This window comes from Gouania willdenowi, chromosome 5 (assembly GCF_900634775.1).
Source record: "Gouania willdenowi chromosome 5, fGouWil2.1, whole genome shotgun sequence".
Classification (NCBI taxonomy): domain Eukaryota; kingdom Metazoa; phylum Chordata; class Actinopteri; order Blenniiformes; family Gobiesocidae; genus Gouania; species Gouania willdenowi.
Window position 1 is genome coordinate 34,642,382 of NC_041048.1, and position 13,521 is coordinate 34,655,902.

The 13,521-nt window shown below is 38.3% G+C and overlaps 1 protein-coding gene across 3 annotated transcripts in view; it reads right to left on the minus strand.

Annotated features, from left to right (window-relative positions):
- prickle2b (prickle homolog 2b) overlaps positions 1-13,521 on the minus strand; it is a 138,078-nt gene that overhangs the window by 19,169 nt on the left and 105,388 nt on the right. Inside the window, exon 1 of one of the 3 annotated variants that reach the window (XM_028447460.1) lies at positions 9,078-9,497. The exons of the other annotated variants lie outside the window; for them this stretch is intronic. The gene's annotated coding sequence lies outside the window, so the exon portion shown is untranslated. Of the gene's footprint in view, positions 1-9,077; positions 9,498-13,521 lie in introns of those variants that run through there. 3 annotated transcript variants of the gene reach the window in all.

The window sequence follows — 13,521 nt, forward strand, 5'->3', positions numbered from 1 at the left end:
ACTCTCGCTGCTCGTAAATCTGCCAGAATGAGACTCGAAAAGCCAAATCAGCAGTTGAGCGATGTCAGAATGATCCTTCAGTCAGGTTTACCTACTCGTTCAATGGTATAGCTGCATGTTACCAAGCTTACTAATTTATTTAGTTTTTGTCAGATAAAGACAATGTCGGCCTTAGATTAATAAATCAAAGATCATTTGCTCGAATAAAAGATGTAAAAGGATGAAATTGCCACTTGGACATTTGTTTTGATCTCTACTGTAAAACATCTCTTACTGCCATAGTGAAAAAGTTTGGTGGATTGCATTGTGGGATGTGGAGTCACTTAAATGGATTCATAGTAGTGTTTTTACTACATTCTTACTGTAATTTCTTATTTCCTTGCCAGACAAGGAGCTCAGTTATTCACTTGACACCATTTTTGTTATACTTTGTTCCCAGTATTCCCATTGGTATCGCTTAACTGTGCGAGACATTCAATTCTTGGTGGATACAGACATCTGCCAAAGTTTTGACCTAACTTTTTGTCAGTCAAAACCCCAGAAATGTGTTGGGAAGTCACTTTAGCAGTGGTTTTGGGGGACAAAATCATAGAAATCACAGTAAAAATGGAGTAAAAACTGAAAAACTTTAGAGCGGCAATCTTTTACATCTTTTTTTTCTTCTTTGACTTATTAACCTATGAGGCTTACATTTTGTCTTTATCTGATAAAAATGATGGTCTCCAGCAGCTGTGAGGCCTCTTTCTGGTTAAATAGATGTTGAAGCTGATCCAGGCTTTTGTGAATGTGCGACTAGATCATCATGGCCGTATGAGCAAAGAGCAGAATGTGGGGAGGTGGCCAACATTCATCTTGTCTTCTACTAATGAGATTAGTTCTTCAAACATGGCGCATCACAAAGGACCTCATTGTATAGGATTAGCAGTGCTTTGGTGATACAACAGTCACTGGAAATGTACAGGTACTCTGGACACTTCTACCAGAACCTTGTAGTAGAAATGTAAAGCACACAAAGTACAAAAAAAATAGAAATATTTCAGGGGAATAATTAACTCTCCATCTCCACTTACAGTTTGAGAAATTTCAATAATCCTTACATGACATCAAATCCAACTTAAAGAAACATTTAATTTCTGCTGTCCCTCTGAAGCTAAATATGTTACAAATGTATAAACAAAAAAAGCTAATTATAACCCTGATGGGCATGCTGAGCAAAAGAACAACATGCCTAGACAGACACAGGCGGTCTAGAAAAGGGTGTGTAGCAGATTCATGAGGTCCCAGCGAGCATGATGTTATAGCCAGAGGCAACCCCGCTCTGCTCCATTAAACCCTGATCATTTTTCCCTATTATTTTAAGATGATTCACAAGTAGATGAATGTGATAAACACTTACTGGATAGAAGCACATGGTGATTTATGAGGATGAATAGTATGAATAGTAATGCCACACCTTACAATTAGCCAGAGGAAAACATCTGACAGTACTGTGCCTAGTGTGACATCATGAATGTCAATGCCTGCATTAACTCATCACAAACTCATTCTACACATCTCCCTTAAAGGCATTGGTTCTAACATGCACGGGCTTCCTCCTAAATCCTGTTTTTCATTTGACAGAGATAGTGAACATTTGTGATAATCTGTTTCTGTGTGATGGACTGGCAAGCTGCCCAGGGTGTACCTCTCCTTCCACCTTTAGATAGGTGTTATCATCAACCATTGACCCTCTAACATATAGAAAGAATACAGTGGTAAATAGAAGATGAGATCAGACAGAAAAATGTCTTAAAAGTTGCAGAAAAACTATCGTTTTGCATCTCCATAAAAAATGTCAATGTTTGTCCATTCTCAGAATTTGCTGTAATTGATTCCAGCATTTTTTTAAAAACCTTTTCCTGCTCCCCTTGCTTAGTACCGACTTAATTAACATTTCTGATCCGACTCATTCTGTTCCAAAAGTTCACACAACTTTAGATTCTGCATCTTGAAAAAGAGACTTCACCACACAGACACCAGTGGTAATCTAGGGACTTACAGTAGAAAACGCATAATTCAATATGACACAGAATCACACCGCACGCGCATTTTGGAACAATATCACACATTTAAACACTATTTTTCCCTGAAAACCAGGCGACACATTTTCAAACAAGGGCAAGTCCAATTTTGCTCATTATCTCGCTTAAATTCTCACACTATGAAATAACTATACGATACGAACTAAACCCTCACGTACATCTTTTGAGACCATATCATGCATTTCCATTGTATTTATCCCATGAAACAGGTGGTTTGATGTCAAACGAGTTTAGCAAACAGACTTTCTCGCAAAGTAATCTGAGTTAATGCAGCAACAGTCTGTCAATCAGCACCATTTGAAGATGATCTACTGAGCATCATCCAGCAGGTCTGAGCTTCTGAGAGCGCTTGTCACGCACACATTGTGCCATCGCTGCGTAATTTACGCAGCAGCTCAGCTGATTCTGGCCTAACGCTCATGACATCAACGCGACACGTGAGTTTTACGGTCAAAACATGGAGAGAAAGACAGAGACACAGAAGCTCATTGGAGCGTTGCGTCCGGAGCGACATCCATGGAGCTCCACGCACAGCATCCTCTGCACCGCAGCCACACCAGACTCCACATGTGCCGCCTCAGGTGTGCAGCTTTTTCTCTCCCTCACACACACTTTACTCTGCATTTTCTTAATCAGTGGGTGATATACATTGACTATTGTTTTGTTTAAATTATTTTCTTATACTAGAAAGGTTAACTGGAGCATTATTTTTCTTCTCCGCTGTGTTTTGTGTCAACATTCAGTGCAGCGATGATCTCTGTGTGTGCGTTTGCACCTGCCTGTGGGTCGTACTGGTTTGATGAACTGCATTGCGTCCCCTGCCTTAATTCATTTGCCTTTCCCACTCCCATTTTTTTGGTCCCCTTGTGAGATCCACCTACTTTACATATTCATCAGAGGGAAACGAGCTAAATGGATTGTGGGTGCATTGTAACGCACAGTCCTGATTCCCTGGGGTTTGTACCCCTTATTAGCGCTTTGAGTGATGTTTTCACACGTTTTAATACCCCTAAACCTTTAGTGAATCTGCCCCTTAGTCTTTATCCCACACATTGTTTTACAGTTGAGGCCCCAGAGCTTTTCCTCAAACTACATGATATCAATTACATCAGAAATGAGAGAATTTGGTGATTAGAGTCAAGTGCATCAGTGACACCTAATCAACACCAGTGTAGTGAAGGGTAGGAAGTAATGCCGCTTTTTGAATTTTCATTGAAATGAGGCCAGCCTTTTTAACTCCCTGGGAGATGTAAATGTAGGTGAATCATTGGTTTGTGTGAGTTCAAGCTTTGCCTTAGACCTGGGGGGTATGTTTTGCATTGCATTCACAATGAACAAGATGTCAGTGGACAATGATTTACTGCTTTGAGTTAATTATCATCATCCTGCGCTCACAGACTTACCCTGTAACCAAGATAATAGCTGCTTTAATACCTAACTAGAGTGTGATAGGCCACTATAAAGGGTTAGGTCAGTAATTAGGTAAAAGTGTGGGGATTTAAAATGTCTCCAACCCCACTAAGGAGATCCTACAACATGACGTCAGGGTGGAGGTTTTAAAGAAGGTCAGAGTTAAGTGTAACCAAGTGTAAAATGGTTTGAAGCAAACACTGACTTCGTGTCTCACTTTTTTTTTTTTTTTTTAGAAGCTTCCCAAGAACATCCGCTCTTTCCATGGCTTCACCCTTAAATAGTGTGATTAAAATCTCATCTTTTAATGGAAGCTTTGCACAAAAGGAGAAGTTGGGTGAGCACTGGCAGAGCGAGGAGCGAACAGCTGGGCACATGTCCTGTCTGCCTCTGCTTTTGTTTTCTTTGGAGGCCATGGTGGGGGGAAGACCAGTCGCTCCTTTCTTCTGACCAGCCTTTTGTTTAACAGATGCAACATTTCCGTGGAAGGTTTGCAAGCCCGACTTTTTCGGCAGCTTCAATAACAGTGTTTTCTCTAAATCAGCTAAAACAAAGGCTTTGGTCAAAATCGCATACTAACTCACTACTACTCATACCAAGTCTGGCGGCAAAATGAGTATGTAGTACATTCACATTAGATAGTATGAAAAGATTGAGTACGCGAGAAATACCCAGATGTATACCATATCAGGACATGCCCCATGATGCCTTGGGAGCGGAATGTAAAATGGTCCTGGGACCGGCTTTAAGCTAAAAAATAAAACATCCCCTTTGCAAAACAAAAGCATCTCATCTTGTCTTACATTAGTTTTTTAACGCTTTTGTGAAAAAGGCTCTTGTTTTGACACTAAGTTTCATCAATAGCACAATGTTGAGTTTTCGAAAATCTCCATCACATGAACATATGACAAAACAACGATTGTGGAAAGACAAAATCGAGTCTAAAACAAACTTGTGAGCAACAATTCCAAACTTTTTGAGTAAATTCTTCCTTTTTTCAAAAGAAATTCATTCGTCCCATTAATCTTTGAGTCCTACACTACTTTTTTGGATCAAATGAGAACATTTTGATATTCTACTTGGTCACTTTCTTGGTGAAATATTTTCAGAACTTTAAAAGGTGGAGAATCAACGGAGATATTTAGCCTCAGAGTGATTCAGGTTTTTGTCATTGTCGGTTCTAAATGCATCTTGGGAAACTTCGAAGTGTACTTCAGTGGAAAGGTCATCATCGTGATCATAATTATAGTATATAGTAGACAGTATATACTCATTGAATTTGTAGCGTGTAGAATGCAATTTGGAAGACAGCCAAAGCTTTTGTATTGAAGGGCCGCGTGTGGAACTCACAGCTATTAAAAAGTTAATCACAGATAAACATTGGCAAGGTGTTGCTGACAAGAAACAGGCTCTGCAAAGACAATTTCCATCAGAGGCCAATTAGCAAGAACCGGATTCAACGTCTTGCTGTGGGGAGAGATTAGGCCTGCATCCACCTGTCATAACCAATCCGACCACGAGGCTCTGACCTCTAGCGAACACGCTGCCAGGACATGCAGCAGGTATCCTATCCTAAGCAGTCACTGCTGAGAGGTGGGCCAAGTGAAGTGGCTGTTGAGCGCATATTTGTAGCAGTGCATCAGTTTAAACAACCAGCGAAGACCAAACAGTTTACAGAAACATTCAAATGTCTTGTGAGCTAAGGGAAAAGCAGCACAAACACTGCCAAGTTTGCAGAGAGTAAACAAAGTATTCGGCCACACAAAGCTATAGTTTCTCTCTACAACACTCCATTGTACATTCTGCAGAACCCTAAATATTCACGATAATAATCGTTACATGATGTTATTTTTGTGTTAAACAGGCCAACTATAAATACCTCATGTAGATTGCAAAATTTCAAAAATAAGATACAGAGGAATTTGTTTTATATGCAGTGGTGCCCTATTATACACTACAGCAGACACAGACAACTGACAGCCTGGGGGCCACAAGTACACAAAAAATTCCATATATAATATAATAATGAAAATGACTCATAAAACATACAGTGACAACAAAGACAGACACAAAAACCACTTAAACAAACAAAATGACTTCAAAAACACATTACAGAATAGCTCCAAAGACACAAACTGTTAACAAAATGACAGGAAAATACAAAAAACAAAAATATACAGGAAGTGAGAACACAAAAAATAACAAAAGCACACAATTATAAACAAAAATGCACAAAATGATAAAAAAAAAAAAAGACAAAAAACATTTTTCCCCTGTATTAATGCTCTGACTGGTCATGATTCTAATGCCGACATGAATGTTGATCATGTGGCCACAGATCAGATACAATCACAATTTCGTGGCCCCCGCTATGATAGAGTTGCCAAACCCTGCACTACTTTCTTTCTTACTATGAACTTTATATTTTGTTAAGCGCATTGAGATGACGTTGTTGTAATTTGCGCTATATAAATAAAGTCAAATTGAATTGATAAAGTTGTAAGAAGAATCGATTTTGGCGATATATCGCGATATTTCACTGCGCGGTTATTGTATCATTCCAAAAAATGTCCCAATGGATTTTTTTTAAACCATGTTTAATCATGCTACTTTAATTAGTACTTTACTTCAGTTAGTTAGATTTATTTTTTCTTGCTAATTTAAAAATTAAGGATATAACTTTTATTTTATACCATTTTGTACTCGTAAAGGTGAAATTTGTAATTATTGATATTGCAATATATCGTGATGGATATTCTATCGTTTAGTATCGGGATATATCATGTCATGCAAATCGTGAATCATATCGTATCACCAGATTGATGGCATTGCACACCCCTAGTATACATGCAGGGATCATGTTGTGCTTATACTGTATATATATATATGAAGATAAATATGACAAGCTTCACTTCCTTCTTTTGTTGCCAGTTTTTAAGTTTGTGCTTGTTTAAAATAAATGAATAAAGTAAATTACTCAATGTTTCTTCACTCTAAAAGACAGTTGTTAGTTTAGTTTGTAAGTAGGCACAGGAAAGAGACTAAACAGGCCTGATTTACTTTTGACTCATGGCTCAATCATACATGAGAGAGGATCACATGACGTTTTTATTGCGGGCTGACTGGCCTGTTCCATGCAGTGACACTACTTTGAACAGAGAATGTGAGGTCATGGAAAGGGCGGCCCTCCTAAACTACGTTAGCTCACACATTAAAGCATTTTAAAAACAGAAAAACTTTGTCACGTGTTCTTAGGACAAACATTTCTTTTTTCTACTACTTTTTCTTCGGTAGCAGCAGTGAAATGCAGCATAAAAGAAGACATACGTGAGTTTTAGGGGAAATTTACAAAGCATTAGATTGATTATGGACTGACAGAAAACGTGAGCAGGGATCATAGCATCAGGACAGGGTTAGCCCTTCCTGACTGATGATGTGTTGTTGTAATCGTAATCCTTTCTCATGTCACAAGTTATGTTAGTTTTGCATTTACGATCCTGTCAGTTTGGTCTTTGCCTGGACTTGAGGAGCTCAGCGATCATGTTTGAACCACATTATTCACTCACTTTTCAGCCAGTCATGTGCTAATCCACTCACTTTTAACTGCTAATGTGTGTAATATGTAAACTATCCAAATGGGTCAATTACTGTGATTGGGTCTAAGGGTCGGGATTAGAGACACCGAGGCTGCAAACAGAATGACCCAAATATAAAGGACATTTTACTTTACACAACACAAAATCTTCATTAATAGCAACATATTTTTGCACTGGTAAATCTTAAGCCACATCATTTCCAAAAGCATTCTGGGTAAGCCACAACATTGAATGTATTTTTCCTGATGTGTAACTGAAATATCATGTTCATGATAAATAACTGCTTGGTTTTCTTTTAGTGTGTACTTTGGTTGGTTTGATGTTTAATAGAGTTGTTGACAATTGTAACAAAGTCAACTTACAAGTTTGATCTTTTCACAAACACATTTTTTTGCGGTTGATTCTAAAGCAAGGATGATAAATACAGTTTATGATGTTTTAGATCACGTGTCAAATCTGGCCCTTTAGAGCAGTAATTCTCTAACTCTTTTGGCTCAAGTACCCCCTTTAATTTATTTCTCAATTCAAGTACCCCGTTTGTCCTACTAGAACATTCTAATCAAGATCATTTCAATCATCAGTTTATGTGTTTTTGTCTCATTTTGTGTATTTTGTTGTTGTTTGTCTGTTCTTTTTTTTTAATTCAGTATATTTTTTCTCTTATTTTGTGTGTTTTTCTTGTCGTTGTTGTGTGTTGTTGGTATTATTTAAATTATTCTCTCCCAGCGTGTGTGTTTTTGGTGTCGTTTTGTATGTTTCTCTGTTATTTTTGTGTATTTTGTAGTCATCTTGTGTATTCATCTCTCATTTATTGTGTCTTTGTTGTCATTTTGTGTGTTGATGGTAATAGTAAGTATTTTTGAGTTTTAGTATGTGTGTTTTTGTTGTCATTTTGTGAGTTGATGGTAATATTTAGTATGAATATCATATTTAACTAAAAATAAACATAAAACCCCATATTTTTTAATACATTCATTTGTTAATTTCCCTCTCTCAAGTACCCCCTGTAGTGCCATCGCGTACCCCCATTTGAGAAACCCTGCTTTAGAGCATCCAATCCGACCTGCAGGAGAAAGTACAAATCACAGAAAACATTAATTATTGTGTAAATGACAAATAAAATAATCCAGTAGTAATTTCAACTCGACGAGATTTTTAGGGGGCTTGCTTTTTTCCTTTGTTTATATCACATGAACGCAGTCATTTTTAATTGCAAATTGTGGAAAGAACTATCAATAGTTGCAATTTCTCACAAACAATTCCACAAAATTCCTCCAAATTACACAACAAATTGAAGAATTTTTGAAGTGAACTCATATTGAATACCAGGGCACAATGATGTTGAAATTATTCTTTTTCCCCCCACCTATAATGTGTGGCCCTTTTGAGATCAAACTGGTCCATAGTTGGCCCCTGACTAAAATGACTGACGCCCCTGTTTTAGGTCACTCAGGCTCATTAGATAATGATGAACTAAACCAAACATATGTGGAACAACTTGAATAAAATGCACTTAAATCAGACTTAATTTTTATTTTACTTATCTAAATCATCTATAAGTTGTAGAAAAGCCAATGGAAAAGGCACAGAAGTCTATTGATTTACCTGTTTGATGACTTTGGAATAGATGTGGCACAGGCACACAGCCCGCATTATACACTGAGCACTGCACCACAGGGGGTGGGGTGGGGATATAAACAGTCAGAGAGAGAGAGAGAAAGCCTCAGCACTGTTAAACTTCTACATGTCAGAATTTTTTGTAGGAAAAAAAAAAATCTAAATACGGTCAGAAATACACAAAACCCCAAATAGAAAGAGCGCACACAGGAGTTAGTTCTGACGCAGCTTTACGCACGGGTAGAAAAAGGAGACGTTAACATGGACAGAAGACTCGTGCCATTACGCACCAAAATCCTTCGATGGGTGCGCAGGCACGCGCGCACGGGCACACACACACGCACTTTAAACAGATCAATAGTCTGCAGCTTACCTTCCTATAAACACACCATGGCTCCGATCCCTGTGACTTGGCTGCTGTGGCTTTTAAAACACGCCTTCCTCATCCCAGTTTAGATTCCCAAACTCCGATGGAGAGACCGACTGACCACAAAAACAAACCGCTGTGTGAACACGGTGCGTTCCGCACTGCTGCGTAGTGCGTATACATCCACAGTGAGTAAAGCCTGCTGTGACTGAGCTGCTCTGGAGAGGTGAAAGCACAGGCAGCGAACAAGACAGTCCCAAAGTGCGTAAAAACCAGATTCCTTAGAGAGAGCAAAAAGTCAGAGTCCGAGTGAGGGCGCGTGAAGCAATAAAAGCAGTTCAATCCCAGCGGACGCGCACGGACACTTGAGTCTGCAGAGCCGCGCGTAAAGACACGGTGCACCCATGGAACTCTGCCTGCTACTGCTGCTTGTGCTGATCGAGACTCACAACAGCTACGTTTAAAAGCTCAACTGCTGTCAAGCCACCGCAAGCTGCAGGACTACATCCTGGTTGGCTTTTCAAAATAAAACAATCACCGCGTCCTTTTTTTTTTTTTTTTTTTTAAAAAAAAAAAAAAACAACACTATTGAAACTAGTGAAATTTAGTTTTGTACTATATAAATAAATTCATTTCGAAGTGTTTTATGTTTAAACACATGTTTTTATTTTATTTTATGATGGAACAGATAAGAAAAAGCAAGACTTGCAGTCATTGAGACAAGGAGCAGCATAAAAATATAAATACTTAATTAAAACTGATCTAGAATTTTTTTGGCTGACATTCATTACAATTCAACTTTATTTATATAGCGCAAACTACAACAATAGTCATCTCGTAGCTCTTATTAAAACATAAAATTCTCAGGAAAAAACCCAACAAATCTACATGAACATGCATCAGCTACGGCGGAGAGGGGAAAAAAAATCCCTTTTAACAGGATTAAATATCCAGCAGAACCGGGCTTACATTGACAACAAACTCATACTCCGGAGTTTTCATGTTCTTCAAAAGCTTACATGATATTTTTTTACTATTATGCTTTGGTTTCTTTAAGGCAATGGCTATCCAGATGGTTGCCGTATCAATATTCCGACATGCGCAGCGCCCCTCATCCGTAGCGACAGGCTGCTTATATACAACATACCGTGCAATAGTTTGGCTGACCTGTCCCTAGATAACAGTCACAGTGCATTAAAATCCAGCCGCAGCGTTAGCTTAGCTTCACTGATGCATCGTTTGGAGACAAAAATAATGCGCGTATTTCCACTCTGAGAAACACGTCTTGCTCTCGCATTGACTCGCCATGATGTGATGTAAACAGAAACACGCTGACAATGCTTCTTTTTCGACTGTTTTATCGTGTTATGTTGCGCCACTGTAAACAGGAAGTACACAGCAGCTAGCAAAGTAACGAACAAACGCACCATATTGTAACGGTGTTACAGCCCAACACTGATAATAGGTCAGTCATTGGGTCGAGGGAGTAAGACTAAACCTTACCCGAAACCTAACCTTAACCCTAAAAACTGTTGCGATACTGGGTTGTAACCTAACCCTAAACCTAACCCTAAGACGATACGTACTTGCACTTCGGTAACCGTACCAATAGTAATGGGGGATGTCCGTACGGCAACCGTACAAATAGACACTTTCTTTCTTTACCAATCCATGAAATGCAAATTTTGGACTCTAATAACAGCAGCAATAACAAGAGTGTGTGTGTGTGTGTGTGTGTGTAACTTGCACAGAGGTGTACCTGGCCTGCTCAGTGAGCTCCCCTAAACGGGAAAACAACATCCTTTCTTTATAAATACTTTACTATATAAACAAAGGTTAGTTGACTCACACTTGTAGCATTCAGGAATAAAAAAACCCATCATATTAATAAATAGTGGGCTAATGTGGCAATATTCCATTAAAAAAAGGCAAAAGGGAGTTTATGAAACTGTGAAATCATGTTTTTGTCCAACTCTAGTTTTGAAACTGGCTTCAATCAAGATTTACTTGTAATTTATCAGTTGTTTTTTTTTAAATACTTTATTTTGAAGGGAAAATCTATTCATTTCCGGTCTGACTGTGATCTCGTTCATCTGGCCTTCTCAAGGGTCCGAATCACGTTCAATGCATACAAATATCCCAGTGTGATGTCAGAAAGTCAGCAGCCCTCCATTGGTGTAATTAGCAGCGTTTTGGCAGGATTTACATGTGGAATAAAACACTTCCCTGAAGACCAAGTGGCCCCTGGGGGCTGGAGGAGAGTTAGGGTGGGATGGGGGTGCAGTGGGATGCTCAAACCGGGAGGCAAACCCCTGTAAAAACAGCAGGCTGTTTAGCATAAGAAATGAACATAAGCTTTAAAAAAGACAAAAGATTTACAGACTAGTGGGAAAAAACTGAATTAGAGCCAAATCAGCATGTTGCAGCATTACAGCCCCATTCCTCTGGTTCTTCACCAGGGTGCATTGTCAATTAGAGCTGAGTAACAGTAGGTTCCCAAAAGTGTGTAAGTAATAATTTTATCCAAAATTTTTTTTTTAAATAGTGCCTCTTTATAGCCTTTGACTGAAATTCATACTTTATAAGTGTAACAGTAAAACACAAAGTAATCACTTCCAGAGAAAAATAAATTTTCCATTCTCATCCTTCCTGACTGGGAAGAATAGGAAGAGTTTTTTTTTTTTTTTTTTTTGTGATTAAATATGACAACAAGGAGTTCAATAACTTCCAGTTTCTATAACAGTAAATCAATGGACAATAGTTTGGTTAAAAGGTTGGACAAAGTTCTGGTCCAGTTCCCAGTACACATATATAAAATATATACAAACATATGGTGTGGGGTGGTGTTTAGCTCAGTGGGTTGAGCGCCCGCCTCATGAACGGAGGCTATAGTTCCTCACCTGCAGCCGGTCCAGGTTCGATTCCCAGCCTGGGACCCTTTGCTGCATGTCATTCCCTGCTCTCTCTGATCCCTTTCCTGTCAAGCAACTGTCATATAAAGGCCACTAGAGCCCAAAAAAAAAAAAAAAAAAAAAAAAAAAAAACATATGGTGTAATACAGACATTGGCAACTGGTGGCCCTGGGCCCCAAACCACTCTCAGTCTAATTGTTTGTGGCCCCAAAAGTAAACACACAAAATACCAGAAAAATACACATTAGTAAAACAAAATACACTTTAAAAACCCAAAACAATAAAAATGCACAGAATTACTTCAAAAACACACAAAATAACAGAAAAATACACCAAACACACTACAAGAACAAAATGACTCCAAAACACACACAAACTGTTTGTTTGTTTCCTGTATTAATGCTCAGATTGATCATTATTCTAGATGTTGATTAATGGGACCGTCGGAATCAGACAATCACATTTTTGTGTCCCGGGCTGTGATAAAAGTTGCCCATCTCAAGTGACTGGCAGGTTGCCAGTGGGTGGCAGTTGCTCTAGTGGTATCTGTCATTGTGTCCTTAGGCAAGACACTTCACCCACATTGCCTAGTAAGAATATAGTGTGTGAGTGAGTGTTGGTGGTGGTCGGAGGGCCTGATGGCGCACTATAGCATGTCAGTCTGACCCAGGGCAGCTGTGGCTACAATAGTAGCTTACCACCACTGTGTGTGGAGTGAAAGGATAATGCAATGTAAAGTGCTTTGAGTGTGTAATCCAATGCATTATTATTATTATTATTATTATTATTATTATTTCTGGTGTAATATTCTTTTACAATACTTTATGAGACCAACAATTGAATAACACATGTACAAATGTTCTCTAACAAATGCAGAAACGGATGACTCCCCATAATAATTCTTAAAAAACAGTCAACTCACTTTTTCTGGTTTTACTCATTCCAACTCATAACTGACCCAATATTTCATTCCATTCTACATCTTCTTGTACTTACCATAAGCATCCTATGTTTTTCAAAACAAACCAAAAGCCTATGTTGCACATCTTTAGAAATATACAGAATTTTGTAATAATGTTACAGCATCATGTGCACAAAAAAGTTACTACAGCACTTTTGTGATGTCGGTCGTGCAGCGGAATCGGTCTCAGGAATGTTAAAAACAACACTAATAGTATAGAAACCCTTTTACAAACAGGATTTCAATGAAAATAACCTGTATTTGTGTCATTTTAGGACAGATGGTACCAATCTTTTTCGGGTCACGACCCCATTTTGAGATCACAAATGTTTTTCTAGAAATAGTTTTTGATCGAGTTCATTAAAGTGTGCCACAAAAAAAAGAGTAGCCAGGATTAGTGCCTAGTGACAAGATGCACCACCTCAGATATTTTTAATACTGCATTTCATTTGAAATGGATTTGATTTGAGAACGTTTAAGTATAGGATAGAGTTATTTGATAATTATTGTGTATATGAAAAAATAACAATTCGGAATTTTTTTTAAATATAAGTTTTTTCGGGTTTTTTTTGGTACC